This window comes from Dendrobates tinctorius, unplaced genomic scaffold (assembly GCF_039654945.1).
Source record: "Dendrobates tinctorius isolate UK_male_01 unplaced genomic scaffold, ASM3965494v1 ptg000178l, whole genome shotgun sequence".
In the NCBI taxonomy this organism is placed as follows: Eukaryota; Metazoa; Chordata; class Amphibia; order Anura; family Dendrobatidae; genus Dendrobates; species Dendrobates tinctorius.
Genome location: NW_027361845.1, coordinates 1,431,363 through 1,454,566, shown reverse-complemented (window position 1 = coordinate 1,454,566; position 23,204 = coordinate 1,431,363).

Here is a 23,204-nt window from a genome sequence, read left to right as displayed (position 1 = left end):
GTCTGATTTGGTGGGCGGGGCCTCTCAGGGTCCGATTTTTGAGGGAGGGGCCCCTCAGGGTCCGATTTTGAGGCGGGGCCCCTGAGGGTCCGATTTTGTGGCCGGGGCCCCTCAGGGTCCGATTTTGGGGTTGGGGCCCCTCAGGGTCCGATTTTGTGGTTGGGGGCGCTCAGGGTCCAATTTTGTGGGTGGGGCCCCTCTGGGTTCGATTTTGTGGCCGGGGCCCCTCAGGGTCCAATTTTGTGGGTGGGGCCCCTCAGGGTCCGATTTTGTGGGTGGGGCCTTCAGGGTCCGATTTTGTGGGTGGGGCTCCTCAGGGTCCAATTTGGTGGGCGGGGCCACTCTGGGTCTGATTTGGTGGGCGAGGCCACTCTGGGTCCGATTTCGTGGGCGGGGCAACTCTGGGTCCGATTTGGATGCCAGGGTTGCTCAGCCTCCTTTTTGTAGGCCAGGGTCTATCAGCCTCCGATTTGGAGCCTTGGGTCACTCAGCTTTCGATTTGGCACGCCGGCCCTTTAAGACTCATTTTGGTGCGCCGGCTCTTTAAGAATCACTTTGGCGCGTCGGCCCTTTAAGAGCCAGGGTGGCTCACTGGGCTTCTAAATCCACTTTGGCGCACACATTCTCTCTCAGGGGCATGCGTCATGTGATGAAGCTAGATTTGCATTTGTGCCGTGGGTTTAGCTTTAAGAGCTGATATTATGTGGCAAAAGCTCTGTTCTGGAGATGTCATGTGACGTTCGTAGGCGTTGGCATAGTAACTGGGTCTGCCTGCACATATCAATGAGCTCAACTGCCATTTCAATCGCCTCAGGGCACGTTTTAAGCTTCCCATTGAAAAGCATTGACACAGTGCATTCCAATGACGGGAAAAAAAATTTTCAAACGCAAATTGCGCAAAAACTACAAATCCGATCGACACGAAAAATACTTAGCACACCTCTCATGGACGCTGGCTTCAAAACGACACCTCAACGGAGTCTGTGCCTGTAGCGGTTCGGGCAGCATTAATTGCGGAAATCAACTTAATAATAATAATAATAAGAAGAAGAAGAATAAGTTAGCAGCGTTCGGATTACAATATAGTGGTTTTTTCAAACCACTATAACTAGATGTGTATTTCCTGAAGGAAGTACAGATAGTGGTTTGAAATGGTGCCCGGGCTGCCCCTTTAAGAGAAACTTGCCTGCTGCCCCTGCAAGACTTTCAACTCAGGATCCGTTTTAACTGTGGGTGCCTCTCAGGGGCCACTTTGGCCTGTGGGGCCCCTCAGGGTCTGATTTGGTGGGTGGGGCCCCTCAGGATCCGATTTGGTGGGCGGGGCCACTCTGGGTCCGATTTGGAGGCCAGGGTGGCTCAGCCTCCGATTTGTAGGCCAGGGTCGATCAGCCTCCGATTTGGAGCGTGGGGTCACTCAGCTTTCGATTTGGCGCGCCGGCCCTTTAAGACTCATTTCGGTGCGTCAGCCCTTTAAGAATCCCTTAGGCGCGTCGGCCCTTTAAAAGCTAGTTTGGCGCACTGGGCTTCTAAATCCACTTTGGTGGACATTCTCTCTCAGGGGCATGCATCATGTGATGAAGCTAGATTTGCATTTGTGCTTTGGGTTTCGCTTTAAGAGCTGATATTATCTGGCAGAAACTGTGTCCTGCTGGGGTCATGTAAAGTTCGTATTCGTTGGCATAGTAACTGGGTGTGCCTGCGCCAGGGCCGACTCCAGGTTTTTGAGGTCCCCGGGCGAAAAAGTCTCAGTGGGCCCCCCCTTAACACATACCACGACTCATGCCGTGTGACATCCGTGGTGACCGCCAAAAACGGACTTGTCTCCGCGTGGATCACACGGACACGCATGTGATCCACACAGACACTCGCTCTGTGGCAAAACACGTTCATCTGAAGGAGGCTACTGATTAGTAGTGTACGCATGAAAGAAAGAAGAGAGCGAGAGAAAGAACAGAGAGAGAACAGAAAGAAAGAAAGAGGGGAAATAAAGAACAGAGAAAGAAAGAGAGAAAGAATGGAAGGAAGAACAGAGAGAGAAAGATACAGAGAGCGAGAGAAAGAAAGAAAGAACATAGAAAGAAAGAGAAAGAAAGAAAATAAAGAACAAAGAGAAAGAAAGGAAGAACAGAGAGAGAAAGAGAAAGAAAAGAACAGAGAGAAAGAGAAAGAAAGAGGGTAAAGAAAGAAAGAACAGAGAGAAGGAAAAAAGAAAGAAAAAGAACAAAGAGAAAGAAAGAGTGGACGGAAAAAAAGAACAGAGAGAGAAAGAAAGAAAGAAAGTAAGAGGGGAAAAAAGAACAGAGAGGGAGAGAGTAAAAAAGAGGGGAAGAAAGAACGGAGAGAGAAAGAACACAGAGAAAAAGCGTCAACAGAAAAAAAGAACGGAGAGAGAGAAAGAAGGAGGGGAAAGAAAGAACAGAGAGGTAGAGAGAAAATGAAAGAGGGGAAAGAACAGATAGAAAGAAAGAGGGGAAAGAAAGATCAGAGAGAGAGAAAGAAAAAGAGGAAAGAGAGAACAGAGAGAGAGAGAGAGAAAGAACAGAGAAAGAAAGAAGGAAAGAAAGAAAGAACAGAGAGAGAGAAAAAAAGATTAGAGAGAAAGAACAGAGAGAGAAAGAAACAGAGAAAGAAAAATTCTATAAAGATACTATAGCAGCCCAGCTCCCATTGTAGTGCCCACCTGAGCCTCCTGGTGCAGGACATATCATGATCCGCTCACATGCCCGACATGCCCGATTCCAAGGCGATCCCACTGTCCGCTCTGTCAGAGGAGGACACGGTGATGGATCTGAAGCATTCCCAGAAGTGCCTCCATGGTTCCGTCACAATCTCCTACTGAAATGACCTAATTTCTGGTCAGCTTCCAGCACGTCACTTCCGGCAGAACGTTACGTGCAAGTTTTAAATTGCTCCTTGGAGCTCCACTGTGTACTCCTGTGTCCCGCGGGGAAAGTATGCTCCCGGCTGGGGCAGTCTCTCTCTCAAAATCAGAACTGTCTCGCTGGATCCGGGACGGTTGGGACTCGGGAGGTATAAATGCTCCCCACCATACACCTCGTACACACACAGCTCCGCTCCGTACACCCCCGGCTCTGCTCCGCTCCATAAACACACGGCTCAGCTCCGTACACACAGGGCTCCGTTCCGTACATCTCGTACACACACGGCTTCGCTCCGTACACATCGTACACACACGGCTCTGCTCCGTACACCTCGTACACACACGGCTCTGCTCCGTACACCTCGTACACACACGGCTCTGCTCCGTACACCTTGTAAACCCCTCCTGACCCCACCAAACAACACACACGGCTCTGCTACATCCACCTTGTAAAACCTCTCCTGACCCCACACAAGTACACACACGGCTCTGCTACATCTACCTTGCAAAACACCTCCTGACCCCACACAAAGTACACACATGGCTCTGCTACATCCACCTTGTAAACCCCTCCTGACCCCACACAAGTACAAACACGGCTCTGCTACATCCACCTTGTAAAACCCCTCCTGACCCCACACAAGTACACACACGGCTCTGCTACATCCACCTTGTAAACCCCTCCTGACCCCACACAAGTACACACACGGCTCTGCTACATCCACCTTGTAAACCGCTCCTGACCCCACACAAGTACACACACGGCTCTGCTACATCCACCTTGTAAAACCTCTCCTGACCCCACACAAGTACACACACGGCTCTGCTACATCCACCTTGTAAACCCCTCCTGACCCCACACAAGTACACACACGGCTCTGCTACATCCACCTTGTAAAACCCCCTCCTGACCCCACACAAGTACACACACGGCTCTGCTACATCCACCTTGCAAAACCCCTCCTGACCCCACACAAGTACACACACGGCTCTGCTACATCCACCTTGTAAAACCCCCTCCTGACCCCACACAAGTACACACACGGCTCTGCTACGTCCACCTTGTAAACCCCTCCTGACCCCACAGAAGTACACACACGGCTCTGCTACATCCACCATGTAAAACCTCTCCTGACCCCACACAAGTACACACACGGCTCTGCTACATACACCTTGTTAAACCCCTCCTGACCCCACACAAGTACAAACACAGCTCTGCTACATCCACCTTGTAAAACCCCCTCCTCCTGACCTCACACAAGTACACACACGGCTCTGCTACATCCACCTTGAAAAACACCTCCTGACCCCACACAAGTACACACACGGCACTGCTACATCCACCTTGAAAAACACCTCCTGACCCCACACAAGTACACACACGGCACTGCTATATCCACCTTGTAAAACACCTCCTGACCCCACACAAGTACAAACACAGCTCTGCTACATCCACCTTGTAAAACCCCCTCCTCCTGACCTCACACAAGTACACACACGGCTCTGCTACATCCACCTTGAAAAACACCTCCTGACCCCACACAAGTACACACACGGCTCTGCTACATCTACCTTGCAAAACACCTCCTGACCCCACACAAAGTACACACATGGCTCTGCTACATCCACCTTGTAAACCCCTCCTGACCCCACACAAGTACAAACACGGCTCTGCTACATCCACCTTGTAAAACCCCTCCTGACCCCACACAAGTACACACACGGCTCTGCTACATCCACCTTGTAAACCCCTCCTGACCCCACACAAGTACACACACGGCTCTGCTACATCCACCTTGTAAACCGCTCCTGACCCCACACAAGTACACACACGGCTCTGCTACATCCACCTTGTAAAACCTCTCCTGACCCCACACAAGTACACACACGGCTCTGCTACATCCACCTTGTAAACCCCTCCTGACCCCACACAAGTACACACACGGCTCTGCTACATCCACCTTGTAAAACCCCCTCCTGACCCCACACAAGTACACACACGGCTCTGCTACATCCACCTTGCAAAACCCCTCCTGACCCCACACAAGTACACACACGGCTCTGCTACATCCACCTTGTAAAACCCCCTCCTGACCCCACACAAGTACACACACGGCTCTGCTACGTCCACCTTGTAAACCCCTCCTGACCCCACAGAAGTACACACACGGCTCTGCTACATCCACCATGTAAAACCTCTCCTGACCCCACACAAGTACACACACGGCTCTGCTACATACACCTTGTTAAACCCCTCCTGACCCCACACAAGTACAAACACAGCTCTGCTACATCCACCTTGTAAAACCCCCTCCTCCTGACCTCACACAAGTACACACACGGCTCTGCTACATCCACCTTGAAAAACACCTCCTGACCCCACACAAGTACACACACGGCTCTGCTACATCCACCTTGAAAAACACCTCCTGACCCCACACAAGTACACACACGGCACTGCTATATCCACCTTGTAAAACACCTCCTGACCCCACACAAAGTACACAAACAGCTCTGCTACATCACTTTGTAAACCGCTCCTGACCCCACACAAGTACACAAACGGCACTGCTACATCCACCTTGTAAACCCCTCCTGACCCCACACAAGTACACACACGGCACTGCACCATCCACCATGTAAAACCCCTCCTGACCCCACACTAGTACACACACGGCTCTGCTACATCACCTTGTAAACCCCTCCTGACCCCACACAAGTACACACATGGCTCTGCTACATCCACCTTGTAAAACACCTCCTGACCCCACACAAATTACACACACGGCTCTGCTACATCCACCTTGTAAAACACCTCCTGACCCCACACAAAGTACATACACGGCTCTGCTACATCCACCTTGTAAAACACCTCCTGACCCCACACAAAGTACACAAACAGCTCTGCTACATCACCTTGTAAACCCCTCCTAACCCCACACAAGTACACACATGGCACTGCTACATCCACCATGTAAAACACCTCTTGACCCCACACAAAGTACACACATGGCTCTGCTACATCACCTTGTAAACCCCTTCTGACCCCACACAAGTACACACACGGCTCTGCTACATCCACCTTGTAAACCCCTCCTGACCCCACACAAGTACACACACGGCTCTGCTACATCCACCTTGTAAACCCCTACTGACCCCATACAAGTACACACACGGCTCTGCTACATCCACCTTGTAAACCCCTCCTGACCCCACACAAGTACACACACGGCTCTGCTACATCCACCTTGTAAAACCTCTCCTGACCCCACACAAGTACACACATGGCTCTGCTACATCCACCTTGTAAACCCCTCCTGACCCCACACAAGTACACACACGGCTCTGCTACATCCGCCTTGTAAAACCCACTCCTGACCCCACACAAGTACACACACGGCTCTGCTACATCCACCTTGCAAAACCCCTCCTGACTCCACACAAGTACACACACGGCTCTGCTACATCCACCTTGTAAAACCCACCTGACCCCACACAAGTACACACACGGCTCTGCTACGTCCACCTTGTAAACCCCTCCTGACCCCACAGAAGTACACACACGGCTCTGCTACATCCACCATGTAAAACCCCTCCTGACCCCACACAAGTACACACACGGCTCTGCTACATACACCTTGTTAAACCCCTCCTGACCCCACACAAGTACAAACACAGCTCTGCTACATCCACCTTGTAAAACCCCCTCCTCCTGACCTCACACAAGTACACACACGGCTCTGCTACATCCACCTTGAAAAACACCTCCTGACCCCACACAAGTACACACACGGCTCTGCTACATCCACCTTGAAAAACACCTCCTGACCCCACACAAGTACACACACGGCACTGCTATATCCACCTTGTAAAACACCTCCTGACCCCACACAAAGTACACAAACAGCTCTGCTACATCACCTTGTAAACCGCTCCTGACCCCACACAAGTACACAAACGGCACTGCTACATCCACCTTGTAAACCCCTCCTGACCCCACACAAGTACACACACGGCACTGCACCATCCACCATGTAAAACCCCTCTTGACCCCACACTAGTACACACACGGCTCTGCTACATCACCTTGTAAACCCCTCCTGACCCCACACAAGTACACACATGGCTCTGCTACAACCACCTTGTAAAACACCTCCTGACCCCACACAAATTACACACACGGCTCTGCTACATCCACCTTGTAAAACACCTCCTGACCCCACACAAAATACACAAACAGCTCTGCTACATCACCTTGTAAACCCCTCCTGACCCCACACAAGTACACACACGGCACTGCTACATCCACCATGTAAAACCCCTCCTGACCCCACACAAGTACACACACGGCTCTGCTACATCCACCTTGTAAAACACCTCCTGACCCCACACAAAGTACATACACGGCACTGCTACATCCACCTTGTAAAACACCTCTTGACCCCACACAAAGTACACACATGGCTCTGCTACATCACCTTGTAAACCCCTTCTGACCCCACACAAGTACACACACGGCTCTGCTACATCCACCTTGTAAACCCCTCCTGACCCCACACAAGTACACACATGGCTCTGCTACATCCACCATGTAAAACCCCTCTTGACCCCACACAAGTACACACACGGCACTGCTACATCCACCTTGTAAAACCCCTCCCTGACCCCACACAAGTACACACACGGCTCTGCTACATCACCTTGTAAAACACCTCCTGACCCCACACAAGTACACACACGGCTCTGCTACATCCACCTTGTAAACCCCTCCTGACCCCACACAAGTACACACACGGCTCTGCTACATCCACCTTGTAAACCCCTCCTGACCCCACACAAGTACACACATGGCTCTGCTACATCACCTTGTAAACCCCTCCTGACACCACACAAGTACACACACGGCTCTGCTACATCCACCTTGTAAACCCCTCCTGACCCCACACAAGTACACACATGGCTCTGCTACATCCACCATGTAAAACCCCTCCTGACCCCACACAAGTACACACACGGCACTGCTACATCCACCTTGTAAAACCCCTCCCTGACCCCACACAAGTACACACACGGCTCTGCTACATCACCTTGTAAAACACCTCCTGACCCCACACAAGTACACACACGGCTCTGCTACATCCACCTTGTAAACCCCTCCTGACCCCACACAAGTACACACACGGCTCTGCTACATCCACCTTGTAAACCCCTCCTGACCCCACACAAGTACACACACGGCTCTGCTACATCCACCTTGTAAACCCCTCCTGACCCCACACAAGTACACACAAGGCTCTGCTACATCCACCTTGTAAAACCCCTCCTGACCCCACACAAGTACACACACGGCTCTGCTACATCCACCATGTAAAACCCCTCCTGACCCCACACAAGTATACACACGGCACTGCTACATCCACCTTGTAAAACCCCTCCCTGACCCCACACAAGTACACACACGGCACTGCTACATCCACCTTGTAAAACACCTCCTGACCCCACACAAAGTACACACACGGCTCTGCTACATCCACCTTGTAAAACCCCTCCCTGACCCCACACAAGTACACACACGGCACTGCTACATCCACCTTGTAAAACACCTCCTGACCCCACACAAAGTACACACATGGCTCTACTACATCCACCTTGTAAACCCCTCCTGACCCCACACAAGTACACACACGACTCTGCTACATCACCTTGTAAACCCCTTCTGACCCCACACAAGTACACAAACAGCTCTGCTACATCCACCTTGTTAAACCCCTCCCTGAGCCCACCATCCCACACATAAACGTTACCTCATCCATCCAGACCAGCACCATAATGACAAGCGACCAGCACAACAGAGTCCTGCAGCCACCCTGATCATGTGACCCCTGACTCCTCCCCTCCTGTGACCTCATCACAGGTCCTGTGTCAACACCGCACACAAGATTACAGCCGAAGGAAGCGATGACCATTGCTGGCAGTAAGGCTGTGTGCACACGATGCAGATATCCAGTGGATCCGCAGCGGATTTTACCGCGCAGAAACATTGCATATCCGCATTGTGAAGTACAGTAGCCTTAAAATCAATGAAAAAAAAACGCTGTGCAGACGCTGCGGATTTTTCCGCGCGGTTCAAAATCCGCAGCATGTTACTTCTTTTGTGCGGTTTTCCATCTCCCCTGTCTCCAAATCCGCAGGGGGAAAACCGTACAAAAACCGCAATAAAACCGCAGGAAAAATGCAGGTCATTTGACCAGTGGATTTATTCCATTCTGAGCGGAAAAATCCGCAGGGCCAAAAAGTCGTCTGCACTCAGCCTAAGGGGCTGCGTCACTGCGTGGGTCCCTCGCGGAGGGCGCAGGTTGGGGTCAGTACATGGGGGCATGGCGGCGGCCGGGGGGTATCCCAGACAGCGTGAGTGGGCCCTCCCATTTCGCCAGGGCCCTGGCATTTGCCCGGGTGCTGACGCCGGCCCTGGCCTACGCATATCAATGAGCATAACTGCCACCTCACGACTGCACCGTGTTTTCACTATGGCAACATTTTCCCATTAAAATGCATTGGAGACAGTGCATTCCAATGACAGGAAAATGTTTTTTAAAACGCAAATTGCGCAAAAACTACAAATCTCATCGACACGAAAAATACTTAGCACACCACTCGTGGACGCTGGCTTCGAAACAACACATCAACGGAGTCTGTGCGTGTAGCGGTTCGGGCCACATTAATTGCGGAAAATCAACTGAATAATAATAATAATACTAGATGTGTATTTCCTGAAGGAAGTACAGATAGTGGTTTGAAATGGTGCCCGGGCTGCCCCTTTAAGAGAGACTTGCCTGCTGCCCCTGCAAGACTTTCAACTCAGTATCCGTTTTAACTGTGAGTGCCTCTCAGGTGCCACTTTGGCCTCAGGGTCTTATTTGGTGGGTGGGGCCCCTCATGATCTGATTCCTTGGCCTGGGCTCCTCAGGGTTTGAATTGTTGGCAGGGATCCCTCAAGCTCCGATTTTGTGGGTGTGGCCCCTCAGGGTCCGATTTTGTGGGTGGGGCCCTCAGGGTCCGATTTTGTGGCCGGGGCCCCTCAGGGTCTGATTTTGTGGCCAGATCCCCTCAGGGTCTGATTTTGTGGGTGTGGCCCCTCATGGTCCGATTTTGTGGGTGGGGCCCCTTAGGGTCTGATTTTGTGGGTGGAGCCCCCTGGGTCCATTTTGGTGGGCAGGTCCACTCTGGGTCCGATTTTGTGGTTGGGACCCCTCAGGGTCCGATTTTGTGGTTGGGGCCCCTCAGGGTTCGATTTTGTGGGTGGGGCCCCTCAGGGTCCGATTTTGTGGGTGGGGCCCCTCAGGGTCCGATTTTGTGGGTGGGGCCGTCAGGGTCCGATTTTGTGGGTGGGGCCCCTCAGGGTCCAATTTGGTGGGCGGGGCCACTCTGGGTCTGATTTGGTGGGCGAGGCCACTCTGGGTCCGATTTCGTGGGCGGGGCCACTCTGGGTCCGATTTGGATGCCAGGGTTGCTCAGCCTCCTTTTTGTAGGCCAGGGTCTATCAGCCTCCGATTTGGAGCCTTGGGTCACTCAGCTTTCGATTTGGTGCGCCGGCCCTTTAATACTCATTTTGGTGCGCCGGGTCTTTAAGAATCACTTTGGCGCGTCGGCCCTTTAAGAGCCAGGGTGGCTCACTGGGCTTCTAAATCCACTTTGGCGCACACATTCTCTCTCAGGGGCATGTGTCATGTGATGAAGCTAGATTTGCATTTGTGCTGTGGGTTTAGCTTTAAGAGCTGATATTATGTGGCAAAAGCTCTGTTCTGGAGATGTCATGTGACGTTCGTAGACGTTGGCATAGTAACTGGGTCTGCCTGCGCATATCAATGAGCTCAACTGCCATTTCAATCGCCTCAGGGCACGTTTTAAGCTTCCCATTGAAAAGCATTGACACAGTGCATTCCAATGACGGGAAAAAAAAATTTCAAACGCAAATTTCGCAAAAACTACAAATCCGATCGACACGAAAAATACTTAGCACACCTCTCATGGACGCTGGCTTCGAAACGACACCTCAACGGAGTCTGTGCGTGTAGCGGTTCGGGCCGCATTAATTGCGGAAATCAACTTAATAATAAGAAGAAGAAGAAGAAGAAGAATAAGTTAGCAGCGTTCGGATTACAATATAGTGGTTTTTTCAAACCACTATAATAACTAGATGTGTATTTCCTGAAGGAAGTACAGATAGTGGTTTGAAATGGTGCCCGGGCTGCCCCTTTACGAGAGACTTGCCTGCTGCCCCTGCAAGACTTTCAACTCAGGATCTGTTTTAACTGTGGGTGCCTCTCAGGGGCCACTTTGGCCTGTGGGGCCCCTCAGGGTCTGATTTGGTGGGTGGGGCCCCTCAGGATCCGATTCGGTGGCCTGGGCTCTTCAGGGTCTGAATTGGCGGACGGGATCCCTCAGGGTCCGATTTTGTGGCCGCGGCTCCTCTGGGTCCGATTTTGTGGCGGGGCCCCTTAGGGTCCGATTTTGTGCATGGGGCCCTTTAGGGTCTGATTTTGAGGGCGGAGCCCCTCTGGGTCTGATTTGGTGGGCGGAGCCCCTCAGGGTCTGATTTGGTGGGCGGGGCGACTCTGGGTCTGATTTGGTGGGTGGGGCACCTCATGGTCCAATTTGGTGGGCGGGGCCCCTCAGGGCCTGGTCTGGTGTGTGGGGCCCCTCAGGGTCCCATTTGGTGGGTGGGGCCACTCTGGGTCCGATTTGGTGGGCAGGGCCCCTCAGAGTCCGATTTGGTGATTGGGGCCCCTCAGGGTCGGATTTGGTGGGCGGGACCCCTCAGAATCCGATTTGGTGGGCGGGGGCACTCTGGGTCCGATTTGGTGGGTGGGACCCCTCAGGGTCCCATTTGGTGGGTGGGGCCACTCTGGGTCCGATTTCGAGGCCTGGGTGGCTCAGCCTCCGATTTGTAGGCCAGGGTCGATCAGATTTGCATTTGTGCTTGGGTTTCCCTTTAAGGCCGGGGTCACACTGGCGAGGAATACGGGAGAGTGAGAGGCGCAAAAAGCACACATTAGACACGGACCAATGATTCGCTATGAGGCAGCTCCCATCAGCCGTATATTTCTCCTCAGTATCCTACTCTCCGTGCCACTAGCAGCATGCTGCGATTGTCAGCGTACTATGGCCGTAGTACTCCAATGCAAGTCTATGGGTGCGCAAAAAATACAGATTACACACGGACCACACATGTGACTTGCGAGAAATACGCACCAGGTGTCTTTTAGAAACCCTGTCATAGGGCTCCATTATATGTCCATTTTGCAAGCCTGCGAGAAAATCTCGCCATACGGATACCATACGGATTGCATACGGATGCTGACATGTGCAAAATACACGACCACACCTTGATTACGGATGACATACGGAGCACTGTTTAGGGGTCTGTCATCCGTATTACGCATGTAAAATACTGACCGTATTTTGCGCTGGTTAGTGTGACTCCAGCCTAAGAGCTGATATTTGGCAAAAACGCTGTCCTGCTGGGGTCATGCAAAGTTCGTAGGCGTTGGCATAGTAACTGGGTGTGCCTGTGCATATCAATGAGCTTAACTGCCACCTCACCACTGCCCCATGTTTTCCCTATGGCAAAATTGTCCCATTGAAATGCATTGACACAGTGCTTTCCAATGACAGGAAAATGTTTTTTCAAATGCAAATTGCGCAAAAACTACAAATCTGATCGACATTAAAAATACTTAGCACACCACTCGTGGACGCTGGCTTCGAAACGACGCCTCAACGGAGTCTGCGTGTAGCGGTGCGGGCCGCATTAATTGCGGAAATCAGCTGAATAATAAGAATAAGTTAGCAGCGTTCGGATTACAACATTAATACTAGATGTGTATTTCCTGAAGGAAGTACAGATAGTGGTTTGAAATGGTGCCCGGTCTGCCCCTTTAAGAGAGACTTGCCTGCTGCCCCTGCAAGACTTTCAACTCAGGATCCGTTTTAAATGTGGGTGCCTCTCAGGGGCCACTTTGGCCTCAGGGTCTGATTTGGTGGGTGGGGCCCCTGAGGAACCGATTCGGTGGCCTAGGCTCCTCAGGGTTTGAATTAGTTGCCGGGATTCCTCAGGGTCCAATTTTGTGAGTGTGGCCCCTCAGGGTCGGATTTTGTGGGTGTTTGCCCCTCAGGGGCCGATTTTGTGGGTGGGTCCCCTCAGGGTCCGATTTTATGGGTGGGGACCCTCAGGGTCCGATTTTGTGGGTGGGGCCCCTCATGGTCTGATTTTGTGGGTGGGGCCCCTCAGGGTATGATTTTGTGTCCGGGGCCCCTCAGGGTCCGATTTTATGGCCGGGGCCCCTCAGGGTCTGATTTTATGGCCGGGGCCCCTCAGGGTCTGATTTTGCGGGTGGGGCCTCTCAGGGTCCGATTTTGTGGGTGGGGCCCCTCAGGGTCCGATTTTGTGGCTGGGGCCCCTCAGGGTCCGATTTTGTTGATTGGGCCCCTCAGGGTCCGATTTTGAGGGTGGGGCCCCTCAGGGCTTGAATTGTTGGCCGGGATCCCTCAGGCTCCTATTTTGTGGGTGTGGCCTCTCTGGGTCTGATTTGGTGGGTGGGGCCACTCTGGGTAAGATTTGGAGGCTGGGGTTGCTCAGCCTCCAATTTGGAGGCCGGGGTCGTTGAGCTTCCGATTTGGAGGCCGAGGTCAAAGAGCCTCTGATTTGGAGGCCGGGGTCGATGAGCTTCCGATTTGGAGGCCGGGGTGGCTCAGCCTCCGATTTGGAGGCCGGGTTGGCTCAGCCTCCAATTTGGAGGCCGGGTTGGCTCAGCCTCCGATTTGGAGGCCGGGTTGGCTCAGCCTCCGATTTGGAGGCCGGGGTGGCTCAGCCTCCGATTTGGAGGCCGGGGTGTCTCAGCCTCCGATTTGGAGGCCGGGGTGGCTCAGCCTCCTATTTGGAGGCCGGGGTGGCTCAGCCTCCGATTTGGAGGCCGGGGTGGCTCAGCCTCCGATTTGGAGGCCGGGGTGGATCAGCCTCCGATTTGGAGGCCGGGGTGGCTCAGCCTCCGAGTTGGAGGCCGGGGTTGCTCAGCCTCCGATTTGGAGGCCGGGGTGGCTCAGCCTCCGATTTGGAGGCTGGGGTGGCTCAGCCTCCGATTTGGAGGCCGGGGTGGCTCAGTCTCCGATTTGGTGTGTCGGCCCTTTAAGACTCATTTGAGTGCGCTGGCCCTTTAACAATCACTTTGGCGCGTTGGCCCTTTAAGAGCTAGTTTGGCTCACTGGGCTTCTTTTAAATCCACTTTGGCGCACACATTCTCTCTCAGGGGCATGTGTCATGTGATGAAGCTAGATTTGCATTTGTGCTGTGGGTTTCGCTTTAAGAGCTGATATTATGTGGCAGAGGCTCTGTGCTGGGGTTCAAGTGAAGTTCGTAGGCGTTGGCATAGTAACTGGGTCTGCCTGCGCATATCAATGAGCTCAACTGTCATTTCAATCGCCTCAGGGCACGTTTTGCCATTTCCTATTGAAAAGCATTGGAGACAGTGCATTCCAATGACGGGAAAAAAAATTTTCAAACACAAATTGTGCAAAAACTACAAATCCGATCGACACGAAAAATACTTAGCACACCTCGCATGGACGCTGGCTTCGAAACGACACCTCAACGGAGTCTGTGCGTGTAGTGGTTCGGGCCGCATTAATTGCGGAAATCAACTTAATAATAATAATAAGAAGAAGAATAAGTTAGCAGCGTTCGGATTACAATATAGTGGTTTTTTCAAACCACTATAATAATAAGAAGAATAAGTTAGCAGCGTTCGGATTACAATATAGTGGCTTTTTCAAACCACTATAACTAGATGTGTATTTCCTGAAGGAAGTACAGATAGTGGTTTGAAATGGTGCCCGGGCTGCCCCTTTAAGAAAGACTTGCCTGCTGCCCCTGCAAGACTTTCAACTCAAGATCCGTTTTAAATGTGGGTGCCTCTCAGGGGCCACTTTGGCCGAATCGGATCCTGAGGGCCCCACCCACAAAATCAGACCGATTTTGTGGGTGGGGCCCTCTGGATCCGATTCGGTGGCCTGGGCTCCTCAGGATTTGAATTAGTGGCCGGGATTTCTCAGGGTCCAATTTTGTGGGTGGGGCCCCTCGGTCTGATTTTGTGGGTGTGGCCCCTCAGGGTCCGATTTTGTGGGTGGGTCCCCTCAGGGTCCAATTTTATGGGTGGGGACCCTCAGGGTCCGATTTTGTGGGTGGGGCCCCTCATGGTCTGATTTTGTGGGTGGGGCCCCTCAGTATGATTTTGTGTCTGGGGCCCCTCAGGGTCCGATTTTATGGCCGGGGCCCCCCAGGGTCTGATTTTATGGCCGGGGCCCCTCACAGTCTGATTTTGTGGGTGGGGCCCCTCAGGGTCTCATTTTGTGGCCGGGGCCCCTCAGGGTCCGATTTTGTGGCCGGGGCCCCTCAGGGTCCGATTTTGTGGCTGGGGCCCCTCAGGGTCCGATTTTGTTGGTTGGGCCCCTCAGGGTCCGATTTTGTGGCTGGGGCCCCTCAGGGTCCGATTTTGAGGCCGGTGCCCCTCTGGGTTCAATTTTGTGGCCGGGGTCTCTCAGGGTCCATTTTTGTGGTTGGAGCCCCTCAGGGTCCGATTTTGTGGGCGGGGCCCCTCAGAGTCTGATTTTGTGGGCGAGGCCCCTCAGGGTCCGATTTAGTGAGCAGGGCCCCTCAGGGTCGGATTTCGTGGGCGGGGCCCCTCATGGTTCGATTTTGTGGCCGGGGCCCCTCCGGGTCCGATTTTGTGGCCAGGGCCCCTCAGGGTCCGATTTGGTGGGTGGGGCCCCTCAGGGTCAAATTTTGTGGCCGGGGCCCCTCAGGGTCTGATTTTGTGGCCGTGGCCCCTCAGGGTCTGATTTGGTGGGTGGGGCCTCTTAGGATCCGATGTGGTGGGCGGGGCCCCTCAGGGTCCGATTTTGTGGCCGGGGCCCCTCAGGGTCCAATTTTGTGGCCAGGGCCCCTCAGGGTCCGATTTGGTGGGTGGGGCCCCTCAGAGTCCGATTTTGTGGCCGAGGCCCCTCAGGGTCTGATTTTGTGGCCGTGGCCCCTCAGGGTCTGATTTGGTGGGTGGGGCCTCTTAGGATCCGATGTGGTGGGTGGGGCCCCTCAGGGTCCGATTTTGTGGCCGGGGCCCCTCAGGGTCCAATTTTGTGGTCGGGGCCCCTCAGGGTCCGATTTTGTGTCCGGAACCACTCATGGACCGATTTGGTGGGTGGAGCTCCTCAGGGTCCGATTTGGTGGGAGGGGCCACTCTTAGTCCGATTTAGTGGGTGGGGCCCCTCAGGGTCCGATTTTGTGACTGGGGCCCCTCTGGGTTCAATTTTGTGGTTGGGGCCCCTCAGGGTCCGATTTTGTGGTTGTGGCCCCTCAGGGTCCGGTTTTGTGGTTGGGGCCCTCAGGGTCCGATTTTGTGGCCGGGGCCCTCAGGGTCCGATTTTGTGGTTGGGGCCCCTCAGGGTCTGATTTTGAGGCCGGCGCCCCTCTGGGTTCAATTTTGTGGCCGGGGTCTCTCAGGGTCCATTTTTGTGGTTGGAGCCCCTCAGGGTCCGATTTTGTGGCCGGGGCCCCTCAGGGTCCGGTTTGGTGGGCGGGGCCCTTCAGGGTCCGATTTTGTGGGTGGGGCCCCTCAGAGTCTGATTTTGTGGGCGAGGCCCCTCAGGGTCCGATTTCGTGGGCGGGGCCCCTCAGGGTCGGATTTCGTGGGCGGGGCCCCTCAGGGTCGGATTTGGTGGGCGGGGCCCCTCATGGTTCGATTTTGTGGCCGGGGCCCCTCAGGGTCCGATTTTGTGGGTGGAGCCCCTCAGGGTCCAATTTTGTGGGTTGGGGCTCAGGGTCTGATTTTGTGACTGGGGTCCCTCTGGGTTCGATTTTGTGGCCGGGGTCTCTCAGGGTCCGATTTTGTGGTTGGGGCCCCTCAGGGTCCGAGTTAGTGTTTGGGGCCCCTCAGGGTCCGATTTTGTGGTTGGGGCCCCTCAGGGTCCGATTTTGTGGCCGGGGCCCCTCAGGGTCTGATTTAGTGGTTGGGGCCCCTCAGGGTCTGATTTGGTGGGCGGGGCCCCACATGGTCCGATTTGGTGGGCGGGGCCCCACATGGTCCGATTTGGTGGGCGGGGCCCCTCAGGGTCTGATTTCTTGAGGCAGGGCCCCTCAGGGTCCGATTTGGTGAGCGGGCCCCTCAGGGTCCGATTTGGTGGGCGGGGCCCCTCAGGGTCTGATTTGGTGAGCACAGCCCCTCAGAGGTCAATTTGGTGGGCGGGGCCCCTCAAGGTCCGATTTCTTGGGGCGGGGCCCCTCAGGGTCCGATTTGGCGAGCGGGGCCCCTCAGGATCCGATTTGGTGGGTGGGGCCCCTCAGAGTCTGATTTTGTGGCTGGGGCCACTCAGGGTCTCATTTTGTGGGTGGGGACCCTCAGGGTCCGATTTTGTGTCCGGGGCCCCTCAGGGTCCGATTTTGTGGTTGAGGCCCTTCAGAATCCGATTTGGTGGGCAGGGCCCCTCAGCGTCCGATTTGGTGGGCGGGGCCCCTCATGGTTTGATTTGGTGGGCGGGGGCCACTCTGGGTCTGATTTGGTGAGCGGGGCCCCTCTGAGTTCGATTTTGTGAGCACGGCCCCTCAGGGTCCGATTTGGTGGGCTGGGCCCCTCAGGGTCCGATTTGGTGGGTGGGGCCCCTCATGGTTTGATTTGGTGGGCGGGGCCACTCTGGGTCTGATTTGGTGAGCGGGGCCCCTCAGGGTCCGATTTTGTGGTTGGGGTCCCTCAGGGTCTGATTTTGTGGGTCGGGACCCTCAGGGTCCAATTTTGTGTCCGGGGCCCCTCAGGGTCCGATTTTGTTGTTGGGGCCCCCTCAGAATCCGATTTGGTGGGCGGGGCCCCTCAGGGTCCGATTTGGTGAGCAGAGTCCCTCAGAGTTCGATTTGGTGAGCGGGGCCTCTCAGGGTCCAATTTGGTGGGCGGGGCTTTGTGGGCAGGGCCCCTCAGGGTCCAATTTTGTGGGTGGGGCCCCTCTGGGTTCGATTTTGTGGCCGGGGTCTCTCAGGGTCCGATTTTGTGGCCGAGGCCCCTCAGGGTCCGATTTTGTGGTTGGGGCCCCTCAGGGTTCGATTTTGTGGTTTGGGCCCCTCAGGGTCCGGTTTTGTGGTTGGGGCCCCTCAGGGTCCGATTTTGTGGCCGGCGCCCCTCAGCGTCCGATTTCGTGACCGGGACCCCTCAGGGTCCGATTTTGTGGCTGGGGCACCTCAGGGTCCGATTTTATGGCCGGGGCCCCTCAGGGTCCGATTTTGTGGTTGGGCCGCTCAGGGTCCGATTTTGTGGCTGGGGCCCCTCAGGGTCTGATTTTGTGGGTGGGGCCCCTCAGGGTCCGATTTTGTGGCTGGGGGGCCTCAGGGTCCGATTTTGTTGGTTGGGCCCCTCAGGATCCGATTTTGAGTGTGGGGCCCCTCAGGGTCCGATTTTGTGGCCGGGGCTCCTCAGGGTCCGATTTTGTAGTTGGGGCCCCTCAGGGTCTGATTTTGTGGCCGGGGCCCCTCAGGGTCCGATTTTGTAGTTGGGGCCCCTCAGGGTGCGATTTTGTGGGTGGGGCCCCTCAGGGTCCGATTTTGTGGCCGGGGCCCCTCAGGGTCCGATTTTGTGGGTGGGGCCCCTCAGGGTCCAATTTGGTGGGTGGGGCCACTCTGGGTCTGATTTGGTGGGCGGGGCCACTCTGGGTCTGATTTGATGGGCGGGGCCACTCTGGGTCCAATTTGCATGCCAGGGTTGCTCAGCCTCCTTTTTGTAGGCCAGGGTCTATCAGCCTCCGATTTGGAGCCTTGGGTCACTCAGCTTTCGATTTGGCGCGCCGGCCCTTTAAGACTCATTTTGGTGCGCCGGCCCTTTAAGAGCCAGGGTGGCTCACTGGGCTTCTAAATCCACTTTGGCGCACATTCTCTCTCAGGGGCATACGTCATGTGATGAAGCTAGATTTGCATTTGTGCTGTGGGTTTTGCTTTAAGAGCTGATATTATGTGGCAGAAACTGTGTCCTGGTGGGGTCATGTGACGTTCGTAGGCGTTGGCATAGTAACTGGGTCTGCCTGCGCATATCAATGAGCTTAATTGCCATTTCAATCGCATCAGGGCATGTTTTGTCTATAGCAAAATTTTCCCATTCAAACGCATTGAGACAGTGCATTCCAATGACGGGAAAAAAAAATTTCAAACGCAAATTGCGCAAAAACTACAAATCCGATCGACACGAAAAATACTTAGCACACCTCTCATGGACGCTGGCTTCGAAACGACACCTCAACGGAGTCTGTGCGTGTAGCGGTTCGGGCCGCATTAATTGCGGAAATCTACTGGAAAATAATAATAATAAGAAGAACTAGATGTGTATTTCCTGAAGGAAGTACAGATAGTGGTTTGAAATGCTGCCTGGGCTGCCCCTTTAAGAGAGACTTGCCTGCTGCACCTGCAAGACTTTCAACTCAGGATCCGTTTTAACTGTGGGTGCCTCTCAGGGGACACTTTGGCTTCAGGGTCCGATTTTGTGGGTGGGGCCCCTCAGGGTCCGATTTTGTGGCCGGGGCACCTCAGGGTCCGATTTGGTGGGTGGGGCCCCTCAGGGTCCGATTTGGTGGCCGGGTCCCCTCAGGGGCTGATTTGGTGGGTGGGGCCCCTCAGGGTCCGATTTTGTGGCCGGGGCCCCTCAGGGTCTGATTTGGTGGTTGGGGCCCCTCAGGGTCCAATCTTGTGGCCGGGGCCCCTCAGGGTCCGATTTTGTGGCCTGGGCCCCTCAGGGTCCGATTTTGTGGCCGGGGCTCCTCAGGGTCCGTTTTTGTGGCCGAGGCCCCTCAGGGTCCGATTTGGTGGGTGGGGCCCCTCAGGGTCCGATTTTGTGGCTGGGGCCCCTCAGGGTCCGATTTGGTGGGTGGGGCCCTTCAGGGTCCGATGTTGTGGCCGGAGCCTCTCAGGGTCCGATTTTGTGGTTGGGGCCCCTCAGGATCTGATTTTGTGGTTCGGGCCCCTCAGGATCCGATTTTGTGGGTGGGGCCCCTCAGGATCCGATTTTGTGTTTGGGGCCCCTCAGGGTCCGATTTTGTGAGTGGGGCCCCTCAGGGTCCGATGTTGTGGCCGGGGCCCCTCAGGGTCTGATTTGGTGGGCGGGGCTCCTCAGGGTCCGATTTGGTGGGCGTGGCCTCTCTCGGTCCGATTTAGTGGGCAGTGCCCCTCAGGGTCCGATTTGGTGGGCGGGGCCCCTCAGGGTCCGATTTGGTGGGCGGGGCCCCTCTGCTTCTGATTTGGTGGGCGGGGCCCTTCATGGTCCGATTTGGTGGGCGGGGTCACTCTGGGTCCGACTTGGTGGACGGAGCTCCTCAGGGTCCGATTTGGTGGGCAGGGCCCCTCTGGGTCCGATTTGGTGGGCCTGGCCCTTCAGGGTCCGATTTGGTGGGTGCGGCCACTCGGAATCTGATTTGGTGGGCGGGGGCCCTCAGTGTCCGATTAGGTGGGCTGTGCCACTCTGGGTCCGTTTTTGGTGGGCGGGGCCACTCTGGGTCCGATTTGGAGGCCAGGGTGGCTCAGCCTCCGATTTTAAGGCCGGGGTGGCTCAGCCTCTGATTTGGAGCCTGGGGTCACTCAGCTTTCGATTTGGCGCGTCGGCCCTTTAAGACTCACTTCGGTGCGGCGGCCCTTTAAGAATCACTTTGGCGCTTCGGCCCTTTATGAGCCAGTTTGGCTCACTGGGCTTCTAAATCCACATTCTCTCTCAGGGGCATGTGTCATGTGATGAAGCTAGATTTGCATTTGTGCTGTTTCGCTTTAAGAGCTGATATTATGTGGCAGAAGCTCTGTTCTGGAGATGTCATGTGACGTTCGTAGGCGTTGGCATAGTAACTGGGTGTGCCTGCGCATATCAATGAGCTCAACTGCCATTTCAATCGCCTCAGGGCATGTTTTGCCATTTCCCTATTCAAATGCATTGGAGACAGTGCATTCCAATGACGGGAAAAAAAATTTTCTAACGCAAATTGTGCAAAAACTACAAATCCGATCGACACGAAAAATACTTAGCACACCTCTCATAGACGCTGGCTTCGAAACGACACCTCAACGGAGTCTGTGCGTGTAGCGGTTCGGGCCGCATTAATTGCGGAAATCAACTGGAAAATAAGAAGAATAAGTTAGCAGCGTTCGGATTACAATATAGTGGTTTTTTCAAACCACTATAATTAGGATCTTCACGTTCCGATTCAGGGATTTCCAGTTTAAAGTTTAGATTCTAGTAATAAGCCTGATTTTCTTACAAATTCAAAGATGACAATGGTATGAACAAAGCAATAGGTGTTTGTGGCATTTATTACATTTATTAATGTTTTTAACTCAATTCCCAATAATATTTCTCATCAAAGTATTGTTGATAAGATTTTAATCTATAGAATTAAAAAAACACTTTTTTAAAAATTGTTCTGACCTGTGTCAACAACGTTGTGTTAATCTATTTTCAGTTGGATTACCCAGTTTCTGTTTTCAATCTTAACCCAAGCATCGATCAAGCTACAAAAATATGAAAGAAATTAGAAACAAGGGCAGTGTGCATAAGAATGCACGGGATGACATCACCACCTGGTGAGCCTCCCAGCAAGCAAATTCACCAACTCCGATAGACTATGACATAACAAAGAAAAAGGAGTACGCGGTGGCTACGAAAAGAATACTTTGTTGTATAAAAATATAAATGTTTATTGTACATACAAAATATATATAAAGAATAATACATAATGGAATAACAATAGTGCACCAAGGAACATGCGGGCAAAATTGCAAGGGCCACCCCTCTGGGAACAAGATCCAATGAAGGCAAATACTCCGGTCAAATGGCCAGGAGAAAAGTTTATGTGAAAGGCTGATCAGAAAATCCCCATCATGGGTCGTAATAATAACGTAATATATCTCAAACAGCCAAAATAAACAAAGTGACAATTGAGCTTACCGGGATCAAAGTAGCCAGAGAGGGAGCCCCTGGGCCAGATGTCCACCCCCGACGCGCATTTCGCAGGTGCCAAAGCCTGCTTTCTCAAGGGGAGAAACTCCTTTTTCTTTGTTATGTCAAAAATATGAAAGAGCTGCTTGACCATGACGTGATTTGAATACACCACTTTCTGATATGGATTCAGAAGCACTACAGTTGAATTAAGATCTTCACAATCAGATTCAGTGATTTCCAGTCAAAAATTAAGAATCTGGTAATAAACCCTCTTTTCTTACAATTTCAAAGATGGCAATGGTAAAAATAAATTAATAGGTGCTTATGGCATTAATTACATTTATTAATGTTTGGAACTCAATTCCCAATAACAATTCTTATCAAAGTCCTCTTGAAACGATTATAATCTGTAAACTAAAAAATGCAGTTTCTTAAACACTGGAGCCTGGTAGCAACAAAGTCAAGTTAACTTTTGTCAGTTGGACTACGCAGTTACTGTTTTCAATAATAACCCAAACATGAATCAAGATATGAAAAGACATAAAGAGCTGATTGACCCCGACGTGATTTGAACACGCAACCTTGTGATCTGGAGTCAGACGCTCTACCGTTGCACAACGATGCCAGTTGAAAAGTCTTGTTGCTCCCATACTTCACATGAAAAGTGCATGATAAAATATATGGACACCCTCTTGAAATTTGCTACTTATAATCACAGTTTGGAAAAGATATAAACAAGGATGAATTAAGGTCTTCACTTTCAGATTCAGGGATTTCCAATTAAAAATTTAGAATATAGTAATAAACCCTTTTTTCTTACAAATTCAAAGATGGCAATGGTATGAACAAATTAATAGGTGTTTCTGACTTGCCCCAAATTTTCTGTTTTGAACTTAGTTCCCAATGATATATCTCATCAAAGGATTGTTGAAAAGAATTTAGTCGGTAGAATTAAAAAAGCAATTTTTCAAACACTTTCCTGACAGGTGGCAACAAGATCATGATAATCTATTGTCAGTTAGAATACGCAGTTTCTGTTTTCAATCTTAACCCAAACATCGATCAACTTTTAAAAAGATGAAAGAGATACTTGAACGTGACATAATTTGAACATGCATCATTCTGACCAGGAGTAAGGCGCACTACCGTCAGTGTATGAGGACAGCTGTAAAACTTGCTTGCTCCCATAATTCACTTGTAAAGTGCATGAGGAAATATACAGACACCATCTTGAAATTTGCTACTTTAAATCACAGTTTAGAAAAGTAATAACAAGGATGAATTAGGACCTTCACGTTCCGATTCTGGGATTTCCAGTTTAAAGT